Consider the following 27,592-nt stretch of genomic DNA (forward strand, 5'->3'; position numbering starts at 1 on the left):
GATGGAAATATCTACACCGCTATCTGTATAAACATGGAAATATCTACACCTCCATCTGTATAAACATCGAAATATCTATACCGACATCTCTATAAACAAGGAAATATCTACACCGCTATCTGTATGAACATGGAAATATCTACACCGCTATCTGTATGAACATGGAAGCATCTACAAAGCTATCTGCATACACATGGAAATATCTACACCGCTATCTCCATAATCATGGAAATAACTACACCGCTATCTCTATAAACATGGAAATATCTACACCGCCATCTGTATGAACATAGAAATATCTACACTGCCATCTCTATGAAGGTGGAATTATTTACACCGCTATCGGTATGCACATGGAAATATCTAAACCGCTATCTGTATGAACATGGAAATATCTGCACCGCTATCTGTATGAACATGGAAATATCTACACCGGTATCTGTATGAACATGGAAATATCTACACCGTTATCTGTATGAACATGGAAATATCTACACGGCTATCTGTATAAACAGGGAAATATCTACACCGCTATCTGTATGAACATGGAAATATCAACACCGCTATCTGCATAAACATGGAAATATCTACACCGCTATCTGTATGAACATGGAAATATCTGCACCGCTATCTGCATAAACATGGAAATATCTACACCGCTATCTGTATAAACATGGAAATATCCGCACGGCTATCTGTGTAAACATGGAAATATCTTCACCGCTATCTGTATAAACATGGAAATAACTACACCGCTATCTCTATAAACATGGAAACACCTACACCGCTATCTGTATAAACATGGAATTATCTACACCGCTATCTGTGCAAACATGGAAATATCTACACCGCTTTCTGAATAAACAGGGAAATATCTACACCGCCATCTGTATAAACATGGACATATCTACACTGTCATCTGAATAAACATGGAAATATCTACACCGCCATCTCTATAAACATGGAAAAATCTACACCTCCATCTGTATAAACATGGAAATATCTACACCGCCATCTCTATAAACATGGAAATATCTACACCGCCATCTGTAGGAACATGTAAATAACTTCACCGCCATCTGTATGAACATGGAAATAACAACACCACTATCTGTATGAACATGGAAACATCTACAGAGCTATCTGCATATACATGGAAATATCCACACCGCTATCTCCATAATGATGGAAATAACTACACCGATATCTCTATAAACATGGAAATATCTACATCGCCATCTGTATGAACATGGAAATATCTGCTCCGCCATCTGTATGAACATGGAAATATCTACACCGCCATCTTTATTAAGATAGAAATATCTACACCAATATTTGTATAAACATGGAAAATCTACACTGCTATCTGTATAAACATGGAAATATCTCAACCGCCATCTGTACAAACATGGAAATATCTACACCGCTATCTGTATCAACATGGAAATATCTACAACGCTATCTCTATGAACTTAGAAATATCTACACTTGTATCTGTATAAACATGGAAATATCTTGACCGCCATCTAAATAAACATGGAAATATCTACACCACCATCTGTATAAACATGGAAATATCTATACCGCTATCTGCATAAACATGGAAATATGTACACCGCCATCTCTATGAACATGGAAATATCTACACAGCTATCTGTATATCAATGGAAATATCTACACTACTATCTCTATAAACACGGAAATAACTACACTGCTATCTGTATAAACATGGAAATATCTACACTGCTATCTATATAAACATGGAAATATCTACACCGCTATCTGTATAAACATGGAAATATCTACACTGCTATCTGTATAAACATGGAAATATCTATACCGCTATCTGCATGAACATGGAAATACCTACACAGCTATCTGAATATACATGGAAATATCTACACAGATTTCTCTATAAATATGGAAATAACTACAGCGCTATGTCCATAAACTTCGAAATATCTACACCGCCATCTGTATGAACATGGAAATATCTACACCGCCATCTGTACAAACATGGACATATCTACACCGCCATCTCTATTAAGATGGAAATATCTACACCGCCGTCTTTATAATCATGGAAATATCTGCCCAACTATCCGTATAAACATGGAAATATCCGCAACGCTATCTGTATAAACATGGAAATATCTACACTGCTATCTGCAAAAACATGGAAATATCCACACCGCTATCTGTGTAAACATGGAAATGTCTACACCGCTATCTGTGTAAACATGGAAATATCTACACCGCCATCTGTGTAAACATGAAAATATCTACACCGCCATCCCTATAAACATGGAAATATCTACACCGCCATCTGTAAGAACATGGAAATATCTACACCGCCATCCCTATAAACGTGGAAATATCTACACCGCTATCTGTATGAACTTGGAAATATCTACACTGCTCTCTGTATAAAATTGAAATTATCTACTCCACTATATCTATAAACATGGAAATATCTACACTGCTATCTGTATAAACATGGAAATATCTACACCGCTATCTGTATAAACATGGAAATATCTTCACCGCTATCTGTATAAACATGGAAATATCTACAACGCTGTCTCTATAAACTTGGAAATAACTACACGACTATCTCTGTAAACATGGAAATATCTAGACCACCATCTCTATAAACATGGAAATATCTAAACCACCATCTGCATAAACATGGAAATATCTATACCGCTATCTGCATAAACATGGAAATATCTACACCGCCATCTCTATGAACATGGAAATATCTACACCGCCATCTGTACGAACATGAAAATATCTATACCGCCAGCTGTATGAACATGTAAATATCTACACCGCCATCTGTATAAACATGGAAATATCTACACTACTAACTGTATGAACATAGAAATATCTACACCGCTAGCTGTATGAACATGGAAATATCTACACAGTTATCTGTATGAACATGGAAATATCTACACCGCTGTCTGTATGAACATGGAAATATCTACACCGCCATCTGTACGAACATGGAAATATCTACACCGCTATCTGTATGAACATGCAAATATCTACAGAGCTATCTGTATATCAATGGAAATATCTACACAGCTATCTCTATAAACATGGAAATAACTACACTGCTATCTGTATAAACATGGAAATATCCACACCGCCACCTGTATGAACATGGAAATATCTACACTGCCATCCGTACGAACATGGAAATATCTACACCGCCATGTGTATGAACATGCAATTATCTACACCGCCATCTGTATGAACATGGAAATATCTACACCACTAACTGTATGAACATGGAAATATCTACACCGCTATCTGTATGAACTTGGAAATATCTACTCCGCTATCTGTATGAACATGGAAATATCTACAACGCCGTCTGTATGAACATGGAAATATCTACACTGCCGTCTGTATGAACATGTAAATATCTACACCGCCATCTGTATGAACATGGAAATAACTACACCGCAAACTGTATGAACATGGAAATATCTGCACCGCTATCTGTGTGAACTTGGAAATATCTACACCGCTATCTGTATGAAAATGGAAATATCTACACCGCTATCTGTATGAACATGGGAATATCTACACCGCTATCTGTATGAACATTGAAATATCTACACCGCTATCTGAATGAACATGCAAATATCTACACAGCTATCTGTATATCAATGGAAATATCTACACTGTTATCTCTATAAACATGGAAATAACTACACTGCTATCTGTATAAACAGGGAAATATCTACACCGCCACCTGTATGAACATGGAAATATCTACACTGCCATCCGTACGAACATGGAAATATCTACACCACCATCTGTATGAACATGTAAATATCTGCACCGCCATCTGTATGAACATGGAAATATCTACACCGCCATTTGTATGAACATGGAAATATCTACACCGCCATCTCTATGAACATGTAAATATCTACACAGCCATTTGTATGAATATGGAAATATCTACACCGCCATCTGTATGAACATGGAAATATGTTCACCGCCATCTGTATGAACATGGATATATGTGCACCGGCATCTGGATGAACATGGAAATATCTACACCGCTATCCGCATGAACATGCAAATATCTACACAGCTCTCTGAATAAACCTGGAATTATCTACACAGATTTCTCTATAAATATGGAAATAACTACAGCGCTATCTCTATAAACTTCGAAATATCTACACCCCCATCTGTATGAACATGGACATATCTACACCGGCATCTGTATAAAGATGGAAATATCTAACCGCCGTCTGTATAAACATGGAAATATATGACCAACTATCTGTATAAACATGGAAATATCCGCACCTCTATCTGTATAAACATGGAAATATCTACACTGCTATCTGCAAAAACATGGAAATATCCACACCGCTATCTGTGTAAAGATGGAAATGTCTACACCGCTATCTGTGTAAACCTGGAAATATCCACACCGCAATCTGTGTAAACATGACAATATCTACACCGCCAGCCTTATAAACATGGAAATATCTACACCGCCATATATATGAACATGGAAATATCTACACCGCTAACTGTATGAACATGGAAATATCTACACCGCTATCTATATGAACATGGAAATATCTACACCTTTATCTGTATGAACATGGAAATATCTACACCGCTATCTGCATGAAAATGGAAATATCCACACCGCTGTCTTTTTAAACACGTAAATAGCTACACCGCCATGTGTGAAAACATGAAAATATCTACACCGCCATCTCTATAAACATGGAAATATCTAAACCGCCATCTGTATGAACATGGAAATATCTACACCGCCATCTCTATAAACGTGGAAATATCTACACCGCTATCAGTATGAACTTGGAAATATCTACACTGCTCTCTGTATAAAATTGAAATTATCTACTCCACTATCTCTATAAACATGGAAATATCTACACTGCTATCTGTATAAACATGGAAATATCTACACCGCTATCTGTATAAACATGGAAATATCTTCACCGCTATCTGTATAAAAATGGAAATATCTACAACGCTGTCTCTATAAACTTGGAAATAACTACACCACTATCTCTGTAAACATGGAAATATCTAGACCGCCATCTCTATAAACATGGAAATATCTACACCACCAACTGCATAAACATGGAAATATCTATACCGCTATCTGCATAAACATGGAAATATCTACACCGCCATCTCTATGAACATGGAAATATCTACAACGCCATTTGTGTAAACATGAAAATATCTACACCGCCATCTCTATAAACATGGAAATATCTAAACCGCCATCTGTATGAACATGGAAATATCTACACCGCCATCTCTATAAACGTGGAAATATCTACACCGCTAACTGTATGAACATGGAAATATCTACACCGCTATTGGTATGAACATGGAAATATCTACACCGCTATCTGTATGAACATGGAAATATCTACACCGCTATCTGTATGAACATGGAAATATCTACACCGCTATCTGTATGAACATGGAAATATCTACACCGCTATCTGTACGGACATGGAAATATCTACACCGCCATCTGTATGAACATGGAAATATCTACACCGCCATCTGTACAAACATGGACATATCTACACCGGCATCTGTATAAAGATGGAAATATCTAACCGCCGTCTGTATAAACATGGAAATATATGACCAACTATCTGTATAAACATGGAAATATCCGCACCGCTATCTGTATAAACATGGAAATATCTACACTGCTATCTGCAAAAACATGGAAATATCCACACCGCTATCTGTGTAAAGATGGAAATGTCTACACCGCTATCTGTGTAAACCTGGAAATATCCACACCGCCATCTGTGTAAACATGACAATATATACACCGCCAGCCTTATAAACATGGAAATATCTACACCGCCATATGTATGAACATGGAAATATCTACACCGCTAACTGTATGAACATGGAAATATCTACTCCGCTATCTATATGAACATGGAAATATCTACACCTTTATCTGTATGAACATGGAAATATCTACACCGCTATCTGCATGAAAATGGAAATATCCACACCGCTGTCTTTTTAAACACGTAAATAGCTACACCGCCATTTGTGTAAACATGAAAATATCTACACCGCCATCTCTATAAACATGGAAATATCTAAACCGCCATCTGTATGAACATGGAAATATCTACACCGCCATCTCTATAAACGTGGAAATATCTACACCGCTATCTGTATGAATTTGGAAATATCTACAATGCTATCTGTATAAAATAGGAATTATCTACACCACTATCTCTATAAACATTGAAATATCTACACTGCTATCCGTATAAACATGGAAATATCTACACCGCTATCTGTATAAACATGGAAATATCTTCACCGCTATCTGTATAAACATGGAAATATCTACAACGCTGTCTCTATAAACTTGGAAATAACTACACCACTATCTCTTTAAACATGTAAATATCTAGACCGCCATCTCTATAAACATGGAAATATCTACACCACCATCTGTATATACATGGAAATATCTATACCGCTATCTGAATAAACATGGAAAAACCTACACCGCCATCTCTATGAACATGGAAATATCTACACCGCCATCTGTATGAACATGGAAATATCTATACCGCTATCTGCATAAACATGGAAATATCTACACCGCTATCTGTACGAACATGGAAATATCTACACCGCCGTCTGTACGAACTTGGAAATATCTACACCGCCATATGTATGAACATGGAAATATCTACACCGCTAACTGTATGAACATGGAAATATCTACACCGCTATCTGTATAAACATGGAAATATCTACACCGTTATCTGTATGAACATGGAAATATCAACACCACTATCTGTATGAACATGGAAATATCTACACTGCCATCCGTACGAACATGGAAATATCTACACCGCCATCTGTATGAACATGTAAATATCTACACGGCCATCTGTATGAACATGTAAATATCTACACCGCTAACTGTATGGACATGGAAATATCTACACTGCTATTGGTATGAACATAGAAATATCTACACCGCTATCTGCATGAACATGGAAACATCTACACTGCTATCTGTATGAACATGGAAATATATACATCGCTATCTGTAAGAACATGGAAATATCTACACCGCTATCTGTATGAACATGCAAATATCTACACAGTTTTCTGTATGAAATTGAAATTATCTACAACACTATCTCTATAAACATGGAAATAACTACACTGCTATCTGTATAAACATGGAAATATCTCCCCCGCAATCTCTATGAACATGGAAATATCTACACCGCAATTTGTATGAACATGGAAATATCTACACCGCCATCTCTATGAACATGGAAATATCTACACCACCATTTGTACGAACATGGAAATATCTACACCGCCATCTGTATGAACATGGATATATCTTCACCGCCATCGGTATGAACATGGATATATCTACACCGGCATCTGGATGAACATGGAAATATCTACACCGCTATCTGCATGAACATGGAAATATCTACAGAGCTATCTGAATATACATGGAAATATCTACACAGATTTCTCTATAAATATGGAAATAACTACAGCGCTATCTCTATAAACTTCGAAATATCTACACTGCCATCTGTATGAACATGGAAATATCTACACTGCCATCTGTACGAACATGGACATATGTACACCGCCATCTGTATTAAGATGGAAATATCTACAAAGCAATCAGTATAAACATGGAAATATCTGCACATCTGAATAAACATAGAAATATCCGCACCGCTATCTGTATAAACATGGAAATATCTACACCGCTATCTGCATAAACATGGAAATATCCACACCGCTATCTGTGTAAACATGGAAATGTCTACACCGCTACCTGTGTAAACATGGAAATATCTACACCGCCATCTGTGTAAACATGAAAATATCTACACCGCCATCTCTATAAACATGGAAATATCTACACCGCCTTCTGTATGAACATGGAAATATCTACACCGCCATCTCTATAAATGTGGAAATATCTACACAGCTATCTGTATGAACTTGGAAATATCTACACTGCTCTCTGTATAAAATTGAAATTATCTACTCCACTATCTCTATAAACATGGAAATATCTACACTGCTATCTGTATAAACATGGAAATATCTACACCGCTATCTGTATAAACATAGAAATATCTTCACCTCTATCTGTATAAACATGTAAGTATCTACAACGCCGCCTCCATAAAGTTGGAAATAACTACACGACTATCTCTGTTAACATGGAAATATCTAGACCGCCATCCCTATAAACATGGAAATATCTACACCACCAACTACATAAACATGAAAATATCTATACCGCTATTTGCATAAACATGGAAATATCTACACCGCCATCTCTATGAACATGGAAATATCTACACCGCCATCTGTACGAACTTGGAAATATCTATACCGCCATTTGTATGAACATGTAAATATCTACACCGCCATCTTTATGAACATGGAAATATCTACACTTCTAACAGTATGAACATGGAAATATCTACACCGCTATCTGTATGAACATGGAAATATCTACACCACTATCTGTACAGACATGGAAATATCTACACCGCTATCTGTATGAACATGCAAATATCTACACAGCTATCTGTATATCAATGGAAATATCTACACAGCTATCTCTATAAACATGGAAATAACTACACTGCTATCTGTATAAACATGAAAATATCTACACCGCCACCTGTATGAACATGGAAATATCTACACTGCCATCCGTACGAACATGGAAATATCTATACGGCCATGTGTATGAACATGTAAATATCTACACCGCCATCTGTATGAACATGGAAATATCTACACCGCTAACTGTATGAACATGGAAATATCTACACCGCTATCTGTATGAACATGGAAATATCTACACCGCTATCTGTAAAACATGGAAATATCTACACCGCTATCTGTATGAACATGGAAATATCTACACCGCTATCTGTATGAACATGGAAATATCTACACCGTTATCTGTATGAACATGGAAATATCTACACCACTATCTGTATGAACATGGAAATATCTATACCGCCATCCGTACGAACATGGAAATATTTACACCGCCATCTGTATGAACATGGAAATATCTACACGGCCATGTGTATGAACATGGAAATTTCTACACCGCTAACTGTATGGACATGGAAATATCTACACCGCTATTGGTATGAACATAGAAATATCTACACTGCTATCTGCATGAACATGGAAACATCTACACTGCTATCTGTATGAACATGGAAATATCTACATCGCTATCTGTATGAACATGGAAATATCTACACCGCTATCTGTATGAACATGCAAATATCTACACAGCTATCTGTATGAAATTGAAATTATCTACACCACTATCTCTATAAACATGGAAATAACTACACTGCTATCTGTATAAACATGGAAATATCTACACCGCCATCTCTATGAACATGGAAATATCTACACCGCCATCTGTATGAACATGGAAATATCTACACGGCCATGTGTATGAACATGGAAATTTCTACACCGCTAACTGTATGGACATGGAAATATCTACACCGCTATTGGTATGAACATAGAAATATCTACACTGCTATCTGCATGAACATGGAAACATCTACACTGCTATCTGTATGAACATGGAAATATCTACATCGCTATCTGTATGAACATGGAAATATCTACACCGCTATCTGTATGAACATGCAAATATCTACACAGCTATCTGTATGAAATTGAAATTATCTACACCACTATCTCTATAAACATGGAAATAACTACACTGCTATCTGTATAAACATGGAAATATCTACACCGCCATCTCTATGAACATGGAAATATCTACACCGCCATTTGTACGAACATGGAAATATCTACACTGCCATCTGTATGAACATGGATATATCTTCACCGCCATCTGTATGAACATGGATATATCTACACCGGCATCTGTATGAACATGGAAATATCTACAGAGCTATCTGCATATACATGGAAATATCTACACAGATTTCCCTATAAATTTGGAAATAACTACAGCGCTATCTCTATAAACTTCGAAATATCTACACCGCCATCTGTATGAACATGGAAATTTCTACACTGCCATCTGTACGAACATGGACATATGTACACCACCATCTGTATTAAGATGGAAATATCTACACCGCTATCTGTATAAACAGGGAAATATCTGCACATCAGTATAAACATGGAAATATCCGCACCGCTATCTGTATAAACATGGAAATATCTACACCGCTATCTGCATAAACATGGAAATATCCACAACGCTATCTGTGTAAACATGGAAATGTCTACACCGCTACCTGGGTAAACATGGAAATATCTACACCGCCATCTCTATAAACATGGAAATATCTACACCGCCATTTTTATGAAAATGGAAATATCTACACCGCCATCTCTATAATCGTGGAAATATCTTCACCGCTATCTGTATGAACTTGGAAATATCTACACTGCTCTCTGTATAAAATTGAAATTATCTACTCCACTATCTCTATAAACATGGAAATATCTACACTGCTATCTGTATAAACATGGAAATATCTACACTGCTATCTGTATAAACATGGAAATATCTTCACCGCTATCTGTATAAACATGGAAGTATCTACAACGCTGTCTGTATAAACTTGGAAATAACTACACGACTATCTCTGTAAACATGGAAATATCTACACCACCAACTACATAAACATGGAAATATCTATACCGCTATCTGCATAAACATGGAAATATCCACACGGCCATCTCTATGAACATGGAAATATCTACACCGCCATCTGTACGAACTTGGAAAGATCTATACCGCCATCTGTATGAACATGTAAATATCTACACCGCTATTTGTATGAACATGGATATATCTACACCGCCATCTCTATGAACAGGGAAATATCTACACCGCCATCTCTATGAACATAGAAATATCTACACCGCCATCTGTACGAACATGGAAATATCTTCACCGCCATCTGTATGAACATGTAAATGTCTACACGGCCATCTGTATGAACATGGAAATATCTACACCGCTAACTGTATGAAAATGGAAATATCTACACCGCTATCTGTATGAACATAGAAATATCTACACCGTTATCTGTATGAACATGGAAATATCTACACCGCTATCTGTATGAAGATGCAAATATCTACAACGCTATCTGTATGAACACGCAAATATCTACACAGCTATCTGTATATCAATGGAAATATCTACACTGCTATCTCTATAAACATGGAAATAACTACACTGCTATCTGTATAAACATGGAAATATCTACACCGCCACTTGTATGAACATGGAAATAACTACACTGCCATCCGTACGAACATGGAAATAACTACACCGCCTTCTGTATGAACATGGAAATATCTACACCGCTATCTGTATGATCATGCAAATATCTACACAGGTATCTGTATATCAATGGAAATATCTACAATGCTATCTCTATAAACATGGAAATAACTACACTGCTATCTGTATAAGCATGGAAATATCTACACCGCCATCTCTATGAACATGGAAATACCTACACCGCCATTTGTATGAACATGGACATATCTACACCGCCATCTCTATGAACATGGAAATATCTACACCGCCATTTGTATGAACATGGAAATATATACACCGCCATCTGTATGAACATGGAAATATCTTCACCGCCATCTGTATGAGCATAGATATATCTACACCGGCATCTGGATGAACATGGAAATATCTACACCGCCATCTGCATGAACATGGAAATATCTACACAGCTATCTGCATATACATGGAAATAACTACACAGATTTCTCTATAAATATGGAAATAACTACAGCACTATCTCTATAAACTTCGAAATGTCTACACCGTCATCTGTATGAACATGGAAATATCTACACCGCCATCTGTACGAACATGGACATATCTACACCGCCATCTGTATTAAGATTGAAATATCTACAGCGCTATCTGTATAAACATGGAAATATCTGTCCAACTATCTGTATAAACATGGAAATATCCGCACCGCTATCAGTATAAACATGGAAATATCTACACCGCTATATGCATAAACATGGAAATATCCACACCGCTATCTTTCTAAACACGGAAATATCTACACCGCCATCTGTGTAAACATGAAAATATCTACACCGCCATCTGTTTAAACATGGAAATATCTACACCGCCATCTATATGAACATGGAAATATCTACACCGCCATCTGTACGAACATGGACATATCTACACCGCCATCTTTATTAAGATGGAAATATCTACACCGCTATCTGTATAAACATGGAAATATCTGCCCAACTATCTGTATAAACATGGAAATATGCGCACCGCTATCTATATAAACATGGAAATATCTACACTGCTATCTGCATAATCATGGAAATATCCTGACCGCCATCTGTGTCAACATGGAAATGTCTACACCGCTATCTGTGTAAACATGGAAATATCTACACTGCCATCTGTGTAAGCATGAAAATATCTACACCGCCATCCTTATAAACATGGAAATATCTACACCGCCATCTGTATGAACATGGAAATATCTACACCGCCATCTCTATAAACGTGGAAATGTCTACACCGCTATCTGTATGAACTTGGAAATATCTACACTGCTCTCTGTATAAAATTGAAATTATCTACACCACTATCTCTATAAAAATGGAAATAACTACACTGCTATCTGTATAAACAGGGAAATATCTACACCCCTATCTGTATGAACATGGAAATATCTACACCACCATCTGTATGAACATGGAAATATCTGCACCGCCATCTGTATGAACATGGAAATATCTACACCGCCATTTTTATGAACATGGAAATATCTACACCGCCATCTCTATGAACATGTAAATATCTACACAGCCATTTGTATGAACATGGAAATATCTACACCGCCATCTGTATGAACATGGAAATATCTTCACCGCCATCTGTATGAACATGGATATATGTGCACCGGCATCTGGATGAACATGGAAATATCTACACCGCTATCTGCATGAACATGGAAATATCTACACAGCTCTCTGAATAAACATGGAATTATCTACACAGATTTCTCTATAAATATGGAAATAACTACAGCGCTATCTCTATAAACTTCGAAATATCTACACCGCCATCTGTATGAACATGGAAATATCTACACCGCCATCTGTACAAACATGGACATATCTACACCGGCATCTGTATAAAGATGGAAATATCTAACCGCCGTCTGTATAAACATGGAAATATATGACCAACTATCTGTATAAACATGGAAATATCCGCACCGCTATCTGTATAAACATGGAAATATCTACACTGCTATCTGCAAAAACATGGAAATATCCACACCGCTATCTGTGTAAAGATGGAAATGTCTACACCGCTATCAGTGTAAACCTGGAAATATCCACACCGCCATCTGTGTAAACATGACAATATCTACACCGCCAGCCCTATAAACATGGAAATATCTATACCGCCATCTGTATGAACATGGAAATATCTACACCGCCATCTCTATAAACGTGGAAATATCTACAACGCTATCTGCATGAACTTGGAAATATCTACACTGCTCTCTGTATAAAATTGAAATTACTCCACTATCTCTATAAACATGGAAATATCTACACTGCTATCTGTATAAACATGGAAATATCTACACCGCTATCTGTATAAACATGGAAATATCTTCACCGCTATCTGTATAAACATGGAAATATCTACAACGCTGTCTCTATAAACTTGGAAATAACTACACCACTATCTCTGTAAACATGGAAATATCTAGACCGCCATCTCTATAAACATGGAAATATCTACACCACCAACTGCATAAACATGGAAATATCTATACCGCTATCTGCATAAACATGGAAATATCTACACCGCCATCTCTATGAACATGGAAATATCTACACCGCCATATGTACGAACATGGAAATATCTATACCGCCATTTGTATGAACATGTAAATATCTACACCGCTATCTGTATGAACATGGAAATATCTACACCGTTATCTGTATGAACATGGAAATATCTACACCGCTATCTGTATGAACATGGAAATATCTACACCGCTATCTGTACGAACATGGAAATATCTACACCGCTATCTGTATGAACATGCAAATATCTACACAGCTATCTGTATATCAATGGAAATATCTACACAGCTATCTCTATAAACATGGAAATAACTACACGGCTATCTGTATAAACATGGAAATATCTACACCGCCACCTGTATGAACATGGAAATATCTACACTGCCATCCGTACGAACATGGAAATACCTATACCGCCATGTGTATGGACATGTAAATAACTACACCGCCATCTGTATGAACATGGAAATATCTACACCGCTAACTGTATGAACATGGAAATATCTACACCGCTATCTATATGAACATGGAAATATCTACACCTTTATCTGTATGAACATGGAAATATCTACACCGCTATCTGCATGAAAATGGAAATATCCACACCGCTGTCTTTTTAAACACGTAAATAGCTACACCGCCATTTGTGTAAACATGAAAATATCTACACCGCCATCTCTATAAACATGGAAAAATCTAAACCGCCATCTGTATGAACATGGAAATATCTACACCGCCATCTCTATAAACGTGGAAATATCTACACCGCTATCTGTATGAATTTGGAAATATCTACAATGCTATCTGTATAAAATAGGAATTATCTACAACACTATCTCTATAAACATGGAAATATCTACACTGCTATCTGTATAAACATGGAAATGTCTACACCGCTATCTGTGTAAACATGGAAATATCTACACCGCCATCTGTGTAAACATGAAAATATCTACACCGCCATCCCAATAAACATGGAAATATCTACACCCCCATCTGTATGAACATGGAAATATCTACACCGCCATCTCTATAAACGTGGAAATATCTACACCGCTATCTGTATGAACTTGGAAACATCTACACTGCTCTCTGTATAAAATTGAAATTATCTACACCACTATCTCTATAAACGTGGAAATATCTACACTGCTATCTGTATAAACATGGAAATATCTACACCGCGATCTGTATAAACATGGAAATATCTTCACCGCTATCTGTATAAACATGGAAATATCTACAACGTTGTCTCTATAAACTTGGAAATAACTACACCACTATCTCTGTAAACATGGAAATATCTACACCGCCATCTCTATGAACATGGAAATATCTACACCGCCATTTGTATGAACCTGGAAATATCTACACCGCCATCTGTATGAACATAGAAATATATTCACCGCCATCTGTATGAACATGGATATATCTACACCGGCATCTGGATGAACATGGAAATATCTACTCCGCTATCTGCATGAACATGGAAATATCTACACAGCTCTCTGCATATACATGGAAATATCTACACATATTTCTCTATAAATATGGAAATAACTACAGCGCTATCTCTATAAACTTCGAAATATCTACACCGCCATCTGTATGAACATGGAAATATCTACACCGCCATCTGTACGAACATGGACATATCTACACCGCCATCTGTATTAAGATGGAAATATCTACTCCGCTATCTGTATAAACATGGAAATATCAGCCAATGTGTATAAACATGGAAATATCTACACCGCTATCTGCATAACCATGGAAATATCCACAAAGCTATCAGTTTAAACATGGAAATGTCTACACCGCTATCTGTGTAAACATGGAAATATATGCACCGCCATCTGTGTAAACATGAAAATATCTACACCGCCATCTTTATAAATATGGAAATATCTACACCGCCTCCTGTACAAATACGGACATATCTACACCGCCATCTGTATTAAGATGGAAATATCTACACCGCTATCCGTATAAACATGGAAATATCTGCCCAACTATCTGTATAAACATGGAAATATCCGCAACGCTATCTGTATAAACATGGAAATATCTACACTGCTATCTGCATAAACATGGAAATATCCACACCGCTATCTGTATGAACATGGAAATATCTACAAAGCTATCTGTATGAACATGGAAATATCCACACCGCTATCTGTATGAACATGGAAATATCTACACCGCTATCTGCATGAACATGGAAATATCTACACCGCTATCTGTATGAACATGGAAATATCTACACCGCCCTCTGTATGAACATGGATATATCTACACCGCTATCTGTATGAACATGCAAATATCTACACAGCTATCAGTATATCAATGGAAATATCTGCACTACTATCTCTATAAACATGGAAATAACCACACTGCTATCTGTATAAACATGCAAATATCTACACCGCCATCTCTATGGACATGGAAATATCTACCCCGCCATTTGTATGAACATGGAAATATCTACACCGCCATCTCTATGAACATGGAAATATCTACACCGCCATTTGTATGAACCTGTAAATATCTACACCGCCATCTGTATGAACATGGAAATATATTCACCGCCATCTGTATGAACATGGATATATCTTCACCGGCATCTGGATGAACATTGAAATATCTACTCCGCTATCTGCATGAACATGGAAATATCTACACAGCTCTCTGCCTATACATGGAAATATCTACACATATTTCTCTATAAATATGGAAATAACTACAGCGCTATCTCTATAAACTTCGAAATATCTACACCGCCATCTGTATGAACATGGAAATATCTACACCGCCATCTGTACGAACATGGACATATCTACACCGCCATCTGTATTAAGATGGATATATCTACTCCGCTATCTGTATAAACATGGAAATATCAGCCAATGTGTATAAACATGGAAATATCTACACCGCTATCTGCTTAACCATGGAAATATCCACAAAGCTATCAGTTTCAACATGGAAATGTCTACACCGCTATCTGTGTAAATATGGAAATATATGCACCGCCATCTGTGTAAACATGAAAATATCTACACCGCCATCTGTACAAATATGGACATATCTACACCGCCATCTGTATTAAGATGGAAATATCTACACCGCTATCCGTATAAACATGGAAATATCTGCCCAACTATCTGTATAAACATGGAAATATCCGCACCGCTATCTGTATAAACATGGAAATATCTACACTGCTATCTACATAAACATGGAAATATCCACACCGCTATCTGTGTAAACATGGAAATGTCTACACCGCTATCTGTGTAAACATGGAAATATCTACACCGCCATCTGTGTAAACATGACAATATCTACACCGCCATCCCCATAAACATGGAAATATCTACACCACCATCTGTATAAACATGGAAATATCTATACCGCTATCTGCATAAACATGGAAATATCTACACCGCCATCTCTATGAACATGGATACATCTACACCGCCATCTGTACGAACATGGAAATATCTACAACGCCATCTGTATTAACATGTAAATATCTACACCGCCATCTGTATGAACATGGAAATATCTACACCGCTAACTGTATGAACATGGAAATATCTACACCGCTATCTGTATGAACATGGAAATATCTACACCGTCATCTGTATGAACATGGAAATATCTACACCGCTATCTGTATGAACATGGAAATATCTACACCGCTATCTGTTCGAACATGGAAATAACTACACCGCTATCTGTATGAACATGCAAATATCTACACAGCTATCTGTATATCAATGGAAATATCTACATTGCTATCTCTATAAATATGGAAATATCTACACTGCTGTCTGTATAAACATGGAAATATCTACACCGCCTTCTGTGTAAACATGAAAATATCTACACCGCCATCCCTATAAACATGGAAATATCTACACCGCCATCTGTAAGAACATGGAAATATCTACACCGCCATCCCTATAAACGTGGAAATATCTACACCGCCATCTGTATGAACATGGAAATATCTACACCGCCATCTGTACAAACATGGACATATCTACACCGGCATCTGTATAAAGATGGAAATATCTAACCGCCGTCTGTATAAACATGGAAATATATGACCAACTATCTGTATAAACATGGAAATATCCGCACCGCTATCTGTATAAACATGGAAATATCTACACTGCTATCTGCAAAAACATGGAAATATCCACACCGCTATCTGTGTAAAGATGGAAATGTCTACACCGCTATCTGTGTAAACCTGGAAATATCCACACCGCCATCTGTGTAAACATGACAATATCTACACCGCCAGCCCTATAAACATGGAAATATCTATACCGCCATCTGTATGAACATGGAAATATCTACACCGCCATCTCTATAAACGTGGAAATATCTACACCGCTATCTGTATGAACTTGGAAATATCTACACTGCTCTCTGTATAACATTGAAATTATCTACTCCACTCTCTCTATAAACATGGAAATATCTACACTGCTATCTGTATAAACATGGAAATATCTACACCGCTATCTGTATAAACATGGAAATATCTTCACCGCTATCTGTATAAACATGGAAATATCTACAACGCTGTCTCTATAAACTTGGAAATAACTACACCACTATCTCTGTAAACATGGAAATATCTAGACCGCCATCTCTATAAACATGGAAATATCTACACCACCAACTGCATAAACATGGAAATATCTATACCGCTATCTGCATAAACATGGAAATATCTACACCGCCATCTCTATGAACATGGAAATATCTACACCGCCATATGTACGAACATGGAAATATCTATACCGCCATTTGTATGAACATGTAAATATCTACACCGCTATCTGTATGAACATGGAAATATCTACACCGTTATCTGTATGAACATGGAAATATCTACACCGCTATCTGTATGAACATGGAAATATCTACACCGCTATCTGTACGAACATGGAAATATCTACACCGCTATCTGTATGAACATGCAAATATCTACACAGCTATCTGTATATCAATGGAAATATCTACACAGCTATCTCTATAAACATGGAAATAACTACACGGCTATCTGTATAAACATGGAAATATCTACACCGCCACCTGTATGAACATGGAAATATCTACACTGCCATCCGTACGAACATGGAAATACCTATACCGCCATGTGTATGGACATGTAAATAACTACACCGCCATCTGTATGAACATGGAAATATCTACACCGCTAACTGTATGAAGATGGAAATATCTACACCGCTATCTATATGAACATGGAAATATCTACACCTTTATCTGTATGAACATGGAAATATCTACACCGCTATCTGCATGAAAATGGAAATATCCACACCGCTGTCTTTTTAAACACGTAAATAGCTACACCGCCATTTGTGTAAACATGAAAATATCTACACCGCCATCTCTATAAACATGGAAATATCTAAACCGCCATCTGTATGAACATGGAAATATCTACACCGCCATCTCTATAAACGTGGAAATATCTACACCGCTATCTGTATGAATTTGGAAATATCTACAATGCTATCTGTATAAAATAGGAATTATCTACACCACTATCTCTATAAACATGGAAATATCTACACTGCTATCTGTATAAACATGGAAATGTCTACACCGCTATCTGTGTAAACATGGAAATATCTACACCGCCATCTGTGTAAACATGAAAATATCTACACCGCCATCCCCATAAACATGGAAATATCTACACCGCCATCTGTATGAACATGGAAATATCTACACCGCCATCTCTATAAACGTGGAAATATCTACACCGCTATCTGTATGAACTTGGAAACATCTACACTGCTCTCTGTATAAAATTGAAATTATCTACACCACTATCTCTATAAACGTGGAAATATCTACACTGCTATCTGTATAAACATGGAAATATCTACACCGCGATCTGTATAAACATGGAAATATCTTCACCGCTATCTGTATAAACATGGAAATATCTACAACGTTGTCTCTATAAACTTGGAAATAACTACACCACTATCTCTGTAAACATGGAAATATCTACACCGCCATCTCTATGAACATGGAAATATCTACACCGCCATTTGTATGAACCTGGAAATATCTACACCGCCATCTGTATGAACATGGAAATATATTCACCGCCATCTGTAGGAACATGGATATATCTACACCGGCATCTGGATGAACATGGAAATATCTACTCCGCTATCTGCATGAACATGGAAATATCTACACAGCTCTCTGCATATACATGGAAATATCTACTCATATTTCTCTACAAATATGGAAATAACTACAGCGCTATCTCTATAAACTTCGAAATATCTACACCGCCATCTGTATGAACATGGAAATATCTACACCGCCATCTGTACGAACATGGACATATCTACACCGCCATCTGTATTAAGATGGAAATATCTACTCCGCTATCTGTATAAACATGGAAATATCAGCCAATGTGTATAAACATGGAAATATCTACACCGCTATCTGCATAACCATGGAAATATCCACAAAGCTATCAGTTTAAACATGGAAATGTCTACACCGCTATCTGTGTAAACATGGAAATATATGCACCGCCATCTGTGTAAACATGAAAATATCTACACCGCCATCTTTATAAATATGGAAATATCTACACCGCCTCCTGTACAAATACGGACATATCTACACCGCCATCTGTATTAAGATGGAAATATCTACACCGCTATCCGTATAAACATGGAAATATCTGCCCAACTATCTGTATAAACATGGAAATATCCACAACGCTATCTGTATAAACATTGAAATATCTACACTGCTATCTGCATAAACATGGAAATATCCACACCGCTATCTGTATGAACATGGAAATATCTACAAAGCTATCTGTATGAACATGGAAATATCCACACCGCTATCTGTATGAACATGGAAATATCTACACCGCTATCTGCATGAACATGGAAATATCTACACCGCTATCTGTATGAACATGGAAATATCTACACCGCCCTCTGTAAGAACATGGATATATCTACACCGCTATCTGTATGAACATGCAAATATCTACACAGCTATCTGTATATCAATGGAAATATCTGCACTACTATCTCTATAAACATGGAAATAACCACACTGCTATCTGTATAAACATGCAAATATCTACACCGCCTCTCTATGGACATGGAAATATCTACCCCGCCATTTGTATGAACATGGAAATATCTACACCGCCATCTCTATGAACATGGAAATATGTACACCACCATCTGTATGAATATGTAAATATCTTCACCGCCATCAGTATGAACATGGAAATATCTACACCGCTATCTGTATGAACATGGAAACATCAACACCGCTAACTGTATGAACATGGAAATATCAACACCGCCATGTGTATGAACATGGAAATATCTACACAGCTATCTGTATATCAATGGAAATATCTACATTGCTATCTCTATAAATATGGAAATATCTACACTGCTATCTGTATAAACATGGAAATATCTACACCGCCATCTGTGTAAACATGAAAATATCTACACCGCCATCCCTATAAACATGGAAATATCTACACCGCCATCTGCAAGAACATGGAAATATCTACACCGCCATCCCTATAAACGTGGAAATATCTACACCGCTATCTGTATGAACTTGGAAATATCTACACTGCTCTCTGTATAAAATTGAAATTATCTACTCCACTATATCTATAAACATGGAAATATCTACACTGCTATCTGTATAAACATGGAAATATCTACACCGCTATCTGTATAAACATGGAAATATCTTCACCGCTATCTGTATAAACATGGAAATAACTACAACGCTGTCTCTATAAACTTGGAAATAACTACACGACTATCTCTGTAAACATGGAAATATCTAGACCACCATCTCTATAAACATGGAAATATCTAAACCACCATCTGCATAAACATGGAAATATCTATACCGCTATCTGCATAAACATGGAAATATCTACACCGCCATCTCTATGAACATGGAAATAACTACACCGCCATCTGTACGAACATGAAAATATCTATACCGCCAGCTGTATGAACATGTAAATATCTACACCGCCATCTGTATAAACATGGAAATATCTACACTACTAACTGTATGAACATAGAAATATCTACACCGCTAGCTGTATGAACATGGAAATATCTACACAGTTATCTGTATGAACATGGAAATATCTACACCGCTGTCTGTATGAACATGGAAATATCTACACCGCCATCTGTACGAACATGGAAATATCTACACCGCTATCTGTATGAACATGCAAATATCTACAGAGCTATCTGTATATCAATGGAAATATCTACACAGCTATCTCTATAAACATGGAAATAACTACACTGCTATCTGTATAAACATGGAAATATCCACACCGCCACCTGTATGAACATGGAAATATCTACACCACCATCTGTATGAACATGGAAATATCTGCACCGCCATCTGTATGAACATGGAAATATCTACACCGCCATTTTTATGAACATGGAAATATCTACACCGCCATCTCTATGAACATGTAAATATCTACACAGCCATTTGTATGAACATGGAAACATCTACACCGCCATCTGTATGAACATGGAAATATCTTCACCGCCATCTGTATGAACATGGATATATGTGCACCGGCATCTGGATGAACATGGAAATATCTACACCGCTATCTGCATGAACATGGAAATATCTACACAGCTCTCTGAATAAACATGGAATTATCTACACAGATTTCTCTATAAATATGGAAATAACTACAGCGCTATCTCTATAAACTTCGAAATATCTACACCGCCATCTGTATGAACATGGAAATATCTACACCGCCATCTGTACAAACATGGACATATCTACACCGGCATCTGTATAAACATGGAAATATCTAACCGCCGTCTGTATAAACATGGAAATATATGACCAACTATCTGTATAAACATGGAAATATCCGCCCCGCTATCTGTATAAACATGGAAATATCTACACTGCTATCTGCAAAAACATGGAAATATCCACACCGCTATCTGTGTAAAGATGGAAATGTCTACACCGCTATCTGTGTAAACCTGGAAATATCCACACCGCCATCTGTGTAAACATGACAATATCTACACCGCCAGCCCTATAAACATGGAAATATCTATACCACCATCTGTATGAACATGGAAATATCTACACCGCCATCTCTATAAACGTGGAAATATCTACACCGCTATCTGTATGAACTTGGAAATACCTACACTGCTCTCTGTATAAAATTGAAATTATCTACTCCACTATCTCTATAAACATAGAAATATCTACACTGCTATCTGTATAAACATGGAAATATCTACACCGCTATCTGTATAAACATGGAAATATCTTCACCGCTATCTGTATAAACATGGAAATATCTACAACGCTGTCTCTATAAACTTGGAAATAACTACACCACTATCTCTGTAAACATGGAAATATCTAGACCGCCATCTCTATAAACATGGAAATATCTACACCACCAACTGCATAAACATGGAAATATCTATACCACTATCTGCATAAACATGGAAATATCTACACCGCCATCTCTATGAACATGGAAATATCTACACCGCCATATGTACGAACATGGAAATATCTATACCGCCATTTGTATGAACATGTAAATATCTACACTGCTATCTGTATGAACATGGAAATATCTACACCGTTATCTGTATGAACATGGAAATATCTACACCGCTATCTGTATGAACATGGAAATATCTACACCGCTATCTGTACGAACATGGAAATATCTACACCGCTATCTGTATGAACATGCAAATATCTACACAGCTATCTGTATATCAATGGAAATATCTACACAGCTATCTCTATAAACATGGAAATAACTACACGGCTATCTGTATAAACATGGAAATATCTACACCGCCACCTGTATGAACATGGAAATATCTACACTGCCATTCGTACGAACATGGAAATACCTATACCGCCATGTGTATGGACATGTAAATAACTACACCGCCATCTGTATGAACATGGAAATATCTACACCGCTAACTGTATGAACATGGAAATATCTACACCGCTATCTGTATGAACATGGAAATATCTACACCGCTATCTGTACGAACATGGAAATATCTACACCGCTATCTGTATGAACATGCAAATATCTACACAGCTATCTGTATATCAATGGAAATATCTACACAGCTATCTCTATAAACATGGAAATAACTACACGGCTATCTGTATAAACATGGAAATATCTACACCGCCACCTGTATGAACATGGAAATATCTACACTGCCATCCGTACGAACATGGAAATACCTATACCGCCATGTGTATGGACATGTAAATAACTACACCGCCATCTGTATGAACATGGAAATATCTACACCGCTAACTGTATGAAGATGGAAATATCTACACCGCTATCTATATGAACATGGAAATATCTACACCTTTATCTGTATGAACATGGAAATATCTACACCGCTATCTGCATGAAAATGGAAATATCCACACCGCTGTCTTTTTAAACACGTAAATAGCTACACCGCCATTTGTGTAAACATGAAAATATCTACACCGCCATCTCTATAAACATGGAAATATCTAAACCGCCATCTGTATGAACATGGAAATATCTACACCGCCATCTCTATAAACGTGGAAATATCTACACCGCTATCTGTATGAATTTGGAAATATCTACAATGCTATCTGTATAAAATAGGAATTATCTACACCACTATCTCTATAAACATGGAAATATCTACACTGCTATCTGTATAAACATGGAAATGTCTACACCGCTATCTGTGTAAACATGGAAATATCTACACCGCCATCTGTGTAAACATGAAAATATCTACACCGCCATCCCCATAAACATGGAAATATCTACACCGCCATCTGTATGAACATGGAAATATCTACACCGCCATCTCTATAAACGTGGAAATATCTACACCGCTATCTGTATGAACTTGGAAACATCTACACTGCTCTCTGTATAAAATTGAAATTATCTACACCACTATCTCTATAAACGTGGAAATATCTACACTGCTATCTGTATAAACATGGAAATATCTACACCGCGATCTGTATAAACATGGAAATATCTTCACCGCTATCTGTATAAACATGGAAATATCTACAACGTTGTCTCTATAAACTTGGAAATAACTACACCACTATCTCTGTAAACATGGAAATATCTACACCGCCATCTCTATGAACATGGAAATATCTACACCGCCATTTGTATGAACCTGGAAATATCTACACCGCCATCTGTATGAACATGGAAATATATTCACCGCCATCTGTAGGAACATGGATATATCTACACCGGCATCTGGATGAACATGGAAATATCTACTCCGCTATCTGCATGAACATGGAAATATCTACACAGCTCTCTGCATATACATGGAAATATCTACTCATATTTCTCTACAAATATGGAAATAACTACAGCGCTATCTCTATAAACTTCGAAATATCTACACCGCCATCTGTATGAACATGGAAATATCTACACCGCCATCTGTACGAACATGGACATATCTACACCGCCATCTGTATTAAGATGGAAATATCTACTCCGCTATCTGTATAAACATGGAAATATCAGCCAATGTGTATAAACATGGAAATATCTACACCGCTATCTGCATAACCATGGAAATATCCACAAAGCTATCAGTTTAAACATGGAAATGTCTACACCGCTATCTGTGTAAACATGGAAATATATGCACCGCCATCTGTGTAAACATGAAAATATCTACACCGCCATCTTTATAAATATGGAAATATCTACACCGCCTCCTGTACAAATACGGACATATCTACACCGCCATCTGTATTAAGATGGAAATATCTACACCGCTATCCGTATAAACATGGAAATATCTGCCCAACTATCTGTATAAACATGGAAATATCCACAACGCTATCTGTATAAACATTGAAATATCTACACTGCTATCTGCATAAACATGGAAATATCCACACCGCTATCTGTATGAACATGGAAATATCTACAAAGCTATCTGTATGAACATGGAAATATCCACACCGCTATCTGTATGAACATGGAAATATCTACACCGCTATCTGCATGAACATGGAAATATCTACACCGCTATCTGTATGAACATGGAAATATCTACACCGCCCTCTGTAAGAACATGGATATATCTACACCGCTATCTGTATGAACATGCAAATATCTACACAGCTATCTGTATATCAATGGAAATATCTGCACTACTATCTCTATAAACATGGAAATAACCACACTGCTATCTGTATAAACATGCAAATATCTACACCGCCTCTCTATGGACATGGAAATATCTACCCCGCCATTTGTATGAACATGGAAATATCTACACCGCCATCTCTATGAACATGGAAATATGTACACCACCATCTGTATGAATATGTAAATATCTTCACCGCCATCAGTATGAACATGGAAATATCTACACCGCTATCTGTATGAACATGGAAACATCAACACCGCTAACTGTATGAACATGGAAATATCAACACCGCCATGTGTATGAACATGGAAATATCTACACAGCTATCTGTATATCAATGGAAATATCTACATTGCTATCTCTATAAATATGGAAATATCTACACTGCTATCTGTATAAACATGGAAATATCTACACCGCCATCTGTGTAAACATGAAAATATCTACACCGCCATCCCTATAAACATGGAAATATCTACACCGCCATCTGCAAGAACATGGAAATATCTACACCGCCATCCCTATAAACGTGGAAATATCTACACCGCTATCTGTATGAACTTGGAAATATCTACACTGCTCTCTGTATAAAATTGAAATTATCTACTCCACTATATCTATAAACATGGAAATATCTACACTGCTATCTGTATAAACATGGAAATATCTACACCGCTATCTGTATAAACATGGAAATATCTTCACCGCTATCTGTATAAACATGGAAATAACTACAACGCTGTCTCTATAAACTTGGAAATAACTACACGACTATCTCTGTAAACATGGAAATATCTAGACCACCATCTCTATAAACATGGAAATATCTAAACCACCATCTGCATAAACATGGAAATATCTATACCGCTATCTGCATAAACATGGAAATATCTACACCGCCATCTCTATGAACATGGAAATAACTACACCGCCATCTGTACGAACATGAAAATATCTATACCGCCAGCTGTATGAACATGTAAATATCTACACCGCCATCTGTATAAACATGGAAATATCTACACTACTAACTGTATGAACATAGAAATATCTACACCGCTAGCTGTATGAACATGGAAATATCTACACAGTTATCTGTATGAACATGGAAATATCTACACCGCTGTCTGTATGAACTTGGAAATATCTACACCGCCATCTGTACGAACATGGAAATATCTACACCGCCATCTGTATGAACATGTAAATATCTACACGGCCATCTGTATGAACATGTAAATATCTACACCGCTAACTGTATGGACATGGAAATATCT

This window comes from Gorilla gorilla, chromosome 19, assembly GCF_029281585.2.
Source record: "Gorilla gorilla gorilla isolate KB3781 chromosome 19, NHGRI_mGorGor1-v2.1_pri, whole genome shotgun sequence".
Taxonomy (NCBI): domain Eukaryota; kingdom Metazoa; phylum Chordata; class Mammalia; order Primates; family Hominidae; genus Gorilla; species Gorilla gorilla.